Source organism: Cibotium barometz, chromosome 32, assembly GCF_041138505.1.
Source record: "Cibotium barometz isolate CiBa-2024 chromosome 32, ASM4113850v1, whole genome shotgun sequence".
Taxonomy (NCBI): Eukaryota; Viridiplantae; Streptophyta; class Polypodiopsida; order Cyatheales; family Cibotiaceae; genus Cibotium; species Cibotium barometz.
Window position 1 is genome coordinate 14,106,486 of NC_141077.1, and position 5,957 is coordinate 14,112,442.

A 5,957-nucleotide genomic window follows, 5' to 3' on the forward strand; every position below is an offset into this window, starting at 1 on the left:
ATTCCTTTTCTGAAATATAAGAGATCTTGTTGTGGCTGTTTTAACCTAGAGAGAGAAAATATTCTAGAGAGAGAATATTCAGATTTTGAATATTTTTGGATAGAAAAATATCTCACCTTATTAAAATGAGTCCCCCTGAAACAGAAATTCAGAAAGAATTTTTCAATGTGCAATTGGAATTAATTGGAAATAGGTATAAAGAACCTTAGTCTAAGGGTCTAGATTTTCTGAAATTTTTGGATTATGGTCCAATTAAGGTTCCTATGGGCCAATAGCATCAATCCATGTGTAGGGAGGAGATAAATCCAATTTGTAAAAGAAGATACCAAAAAATGAGTAAATGCTCACATAAGATGAAGAGTTGAAAATGTACAAGGTTTATTAGTAAAAAACTATGAGCAATAAAATTTTGACACATATGTAAGGAAGGGGAATTCTTTAAAGAAGGTGCATATTTCACATAAGATGAAGAGTTGAAAATGTACAAGGTTTATTAGTAAAAAACTATGAGCAATTAAATTTTGACACATATGTAAGGAAGGGGAGTTCTTTAAAGAAGGTGCATATTTCACATAAGATGAAGAGTTGAAAATGTACAAGGTTTATTAGTAAAAAAACTATGAGCAATAAAATTTTGACACATATGTAAGGAAGGGGAGTTCTTTAAAGGAGGTACATATTTCACATGCTTGAATGAGTTTTAAACTAAAAAATAATGTGATATTTTTATCCCTCATCTCTCTTGAACCAAACCAAATCAAAATGGAACTAAATCAAATTAAAAAGTAACCAAACTAGGTCCAAATCTAGTCCAAATTCAACCAAACTGACTTGGAAAATTCTAGAATCAGTTTGTTTGGTTAGGAGCTCAATTTTTCCTATAAATAGAAGCCTTTCCTTGTTGAAAAAAATATAGTGTCTTATGCTTTGTTACTCTACTCCACCTAAGCCAAGAACTGTGAATTCTTTAATAATTCACTAGTTTTTGACACTTCTCTCTTTCTTCAATCCCCATTGGTGGCGCCATCAACATACTAAACTAGTTGATTGGTTGGGGGCCTCTACCGTGATCAAAGAATCAAGCAAATTATAAGATAAGTATAGTGAATTTTGATCTTTTCTATAATTTCTCAATGATTCTCTCTTCTCTACCCCTCTCAAGCTTGAGAAGCTTAATTGATATGGTTTTTGAAATGCTATTGAAGTTAATTAATTAATGATAGTAAAGAATTACATAAAATTCTATTTATATTCAATTCTAATGGTTTTTCCTCTCTCTCACTTAAGAAATGGTCATACTCATGACCCTTTTCAATCCAAATGAAGCTTTTCATAAGGCTTTTCCTTAATCCAAGATTAAGCTATGCTTGAGGCCAAATTAATGGCTTTTTTCTATGCTTTTAGTTTATGTATGTCGATGATTCAATCCATTATGGATTGATGATCCAATTAGAGACCATTCTAATTATTTTCTTAATGATAAGCCTTATCCCTTAGAAAAAATTGAGATTTATCAGTCATAGTAGCGGAGCTATGGCAAATATTTTATAAAAATTACGCATAAAATAATTTCATTCCAAGCATAAAAGGAGGACTTCCTACCATATTCTAGGAACTATCATCCTAGATTAATTAAAAGAATTTTATTATGCATGTAGATGTATAGATGAGGATGTCAATGGAGATGTGGATTGATGCATGTAGATGTAGATGTATAGACGTAGATGTGAATGGAGATGTGGATGTATGCATGTAGATGTAGATGTATAGATGTAGATGTGGATGTGGAGGTAGATGTATGCATGTAGATGTAGATGTGGATGTGGATGTGGAGGAGGATGTATGCATGTAGATGTAGATGTATAGATGTGGATGTGAATGTGGAGGTGGATGTATACATGTAGATGTAGATGTATGGATGTGAGTGTGAATGTGGAGGTGGATGTATGCATGGAGATGTGGATGTATGCATATAGAAGTAGATGTATAGATGAGGATGTAAAGGGAGATGTGGATGGATGCATGTAGATGTAGATGTATAGATGTAGATGTGAATGGAGATATGGATGTATTCATGTAGATGTAGATGTATAGATGTGGATGTGGATGTGGAGGTGGATGGATGCATGTAGATGTAGATGTATAGATGTAGATGTGAATGGAGATGTGGATGTATGCATGTAGATGTAGATGTATAGATGTAGATGTGGATGTGGAGGTGGATGTATGCATGTAGATGTCGATGTGGATGTGGATGTGGAGGTGGATGTATGCATGTAGATGTAGATGTATAGATGTGGATGTGAATGCGGAGGTGGATGTATGCATGTAGATGTAGATGTATGGAGGTGAATGTGAATGTGGATGTGGATGTATGCATAGAGATGTGGATGTATGCATGTAGATGTGAATGTACGCATATAGATGTGGATGTATGGATGTGAATGTGCATGTAGATGCGGATGTATGGATGTGGATGCATGAATGTGCATGTAGATGTGGATGTGAAAATAGATGTATGGATGTAGATGTGGATGTATGGATGTGAATGTGGATGTGGATGTGGATATATGTATGGATGTGAATATATGATATGTGATGTGAAGGAATCCGAAGTGATGAGATGGAAAATGATGTGATGGGATGAGTATACATATAAATGGAATATGGAATAAGTAATGTAGATTGATGAGGGATAATGTGAAAAAATGAAAGTTAAAATAGAAACTGTATTGTAAACTGTTTGTAAATGTTGTTTGTAAATGACTGTTTTATGTCAACAATGCTGGGGGAGCATTTTGACCATCTTGTGATTAAGGTCGTGGAGACCTTACTGATAAAGTTGCAACTGTTGACGGAGAGTCAATGTAGGATGTCTCGCGTAGCAAGGTCGGCCCAGCCTCAGTGCGATTAAAATGGTGAGCTTCCGATACGATGGATGAGGGGCCAAGGAAGCGGCCTATGAGTGAAGCGCTAGGTCACCTGCGAAGGATCCTAGAGGGTGCTGGCCATACGGTGCTCGGGCTCTGGGTCACCTAGGATACCCACGCGTACGTCGAGGAAGATATTGGAACGAGGTGTAGGAGTTGTTTTCTGAAATCGGGCATGGATCTGGTTGATTGACCTTGCTGGTCTTCAATGGATGAGTCCATGGCTCTTTATATGGATCTGTTGGTTGATCTTGCTGATCTCCAATGAGAGTCCATCTTGATAAGTGATTATATTGCCGAGTATTATGGGCTAGGGATTAGGAAACGGCCCCTGAGTGGACAGGTGGTTAGCGTCCTAGTTGCCAATGATGCCATAGATACTCTGATGAAGGAATGATGGGAAAATTAAGAATCAACTGGATAAATTGGAAGATGGTGATCAGTGATACTATGGTTTTATTGAAGGATTGTTTTATACTGGTTGAATCTCTGAAAAGGCAATTTCATATTGGGTGTGTGAGTGGTGTGACTAGTTTTATTTTGCATGAACATCCGGCTAGGGGGCCTTGGAACTCTTTTCCTTGGTACCCGGGACAAAACCTAACCAAATTCTTAATTGGATCCCATCACTACAGTGGTTGGGCGGTTGGCTAACCCATGGGATTGGATGGGGTTAGGCTGGACTGATGGATCCGTAAATCAAGACTCAAACTTTTGTTTTTACGATAGATAAAATAAATCCCGGACAGTAACTGTTCTATGGATAGGAATCAACGACTGTGCCTCTTGAATGGGGAAAAAAGCGTTGATCCCAATGATCCAAGTGCAAGTTTCTTCCTTGATCTGACCAAGTATCTTATAGATGCAATTGGATCAGCTCGATCAGAAATGATCTTGACTACGTTAGAGTAAAAAGTTATCCTGGTGGAATCGCCCGTGCTTTCCGGTAAAGGAAGTTTTTCCGGGTTTGGTTTTGGAACAACCGACGGATTAGTCTCTTATCCGGATATCCGTGGTGGGTGAGGCCCCGAGTGTGGGACCCTTGTCTCCCACGCGAGAAGTGCTGCTTCCGCTGCTAGTACCCGAATCCGTTGCTCGGTGGGAACAGGGGGATCTTACATGATGTCCACATGTAGCCTATCTTCGAGCCTAGCGATTGTAAAGTTATCAAGGATGGGCCACATAAGGATACTCATGGATGGTAGAAAGATGGGATATATAATCTTCCATAAGTTTGCTACTTGGTCACGATAGGAGGCATTATAGAAGAAGACCCCTTGAGTAGCAAGTAAAGGTGTTTTTTACCTACATACCTCAACTTCCCAATATATTTGCATTCATTTTGGCTCCTCCTGGGTGAGTGGGGATATCTCCAAAGATGTTGGCACTTAACGAAGCTATGGGAATAGGGTTAAGGATGCGAATGACTCCTGTTGCTCCTAGAAAACCTCACCAACAATTTTGATCTAAGGCCCAACAAGTTCATAGACTCATGAACAAGTCAATGGCACATACAATGGTACACAAGATGCTTTGAATCATTTAGAGGTCTTTAAGCAAATGTGTGAGGGGCCTACTTAGATCTTGGCTTTTGAATTGACTATAGATGGAGTAGCTAGACGGTGATTTTGAATCCTAGAACATCTTTTTAAGGCCACTTACATTACCTCAAAGAATGATTCTAGGGTAGAGTCTCAAATATTGTACCCAAATAGATTCATTGAAAATATCATTTTTAATCATTTCATCATATTTTTGATGAATTTTGATTAATCAAACTAATTTCTAGTAATTCAAGTTATATTGGGTTAATTTGAGTGCATGTGTATTTTACATTAGTTTCTTGATCTCATTTCAAGTACCTTTTTCCCCTAATTTTTCTCTCCAAGCATTGTCTCAATCCATCATAAACTGGACACCTTGATCTTGCAACAACCCAAGGGTGCCTTTCAGCTTATCCTTGCACTTGTCTCTGTGAGCATGCCTTTGAGCTTATTTTACAAGTGTGTATGTGACAGAGATGTACAAGCTCACCAATGAGCTCCAAGATTTTATAATTCAACAAATTTTGTGCTTGTAGTACATGATAGGGCTTTGGAAAGATATAAAACTCTTTCTCTTTAACACAGTCTTAAACCCTTTATCCAATTGCTTGTAAATCATAGCAAACGATTGTGAGATGATCCCCACTTTATAAAAAATACCTTGAGCACCATTGGGTGTGAAATACTTGCTCACCTCCTACAAACAATTTATGGCTATGTCTTTGGAGATTGATTTAAATTTGGAATATTGGAGTGCAAACTTTACCATCCCTTTTGTGAGTACTTTGCATACTTTACCATGCCTTTTGTGAGTACTTTTAAAAATGCCATATCAACTTCATCATCTAGATTAGTAAACATTTGTCCAATGTTCTTGCATGCTCTGATTCGACACTTCCATTGCCTACCTCGAATGACCAATTTATCTATTGCTTTTAGTTGTTTCACACACTCACGTAGCCCTAATGGACAACTACTCTAGCATATTTTGTATCTTCCTATTCTTTTGTTCTAAACTTTGCAGACTAATAGATAACTAAGTATTTTCTATTTGAACAACATGCACTACATTCTGCAATTTATTAAACAAAGTTTTCTATGCATTTGAGAGTTGCACAACCGTTGCTTCCTTGTTCTTTTGTTGAGTAGATGTATAAACACTATGTACTTGGTTAAAAAGTGTTTTTGTGTATCCTAGCAAACCAACATGACCCCCACAACATACTTAATGAAAGATGTTAATCTTGAAAATTAAGGAGCTTATTAAGTAAGAGGATCAAGTGGATATATTGATCCCTCTACCCAAAGATCAACATGCTTTTTACCTACATATCTTTGCTATTGCATCATTGTTTGTTGCACTATATTTCCTTATGTCCTCTTATGTAAAGGTGCATACTCAACATTTAATTGAAAGTGTATATCTGTTTTCTTGTTCCTTCCTGAATCTTGTAATAAACATATATTGAAAATTAACCAGTGA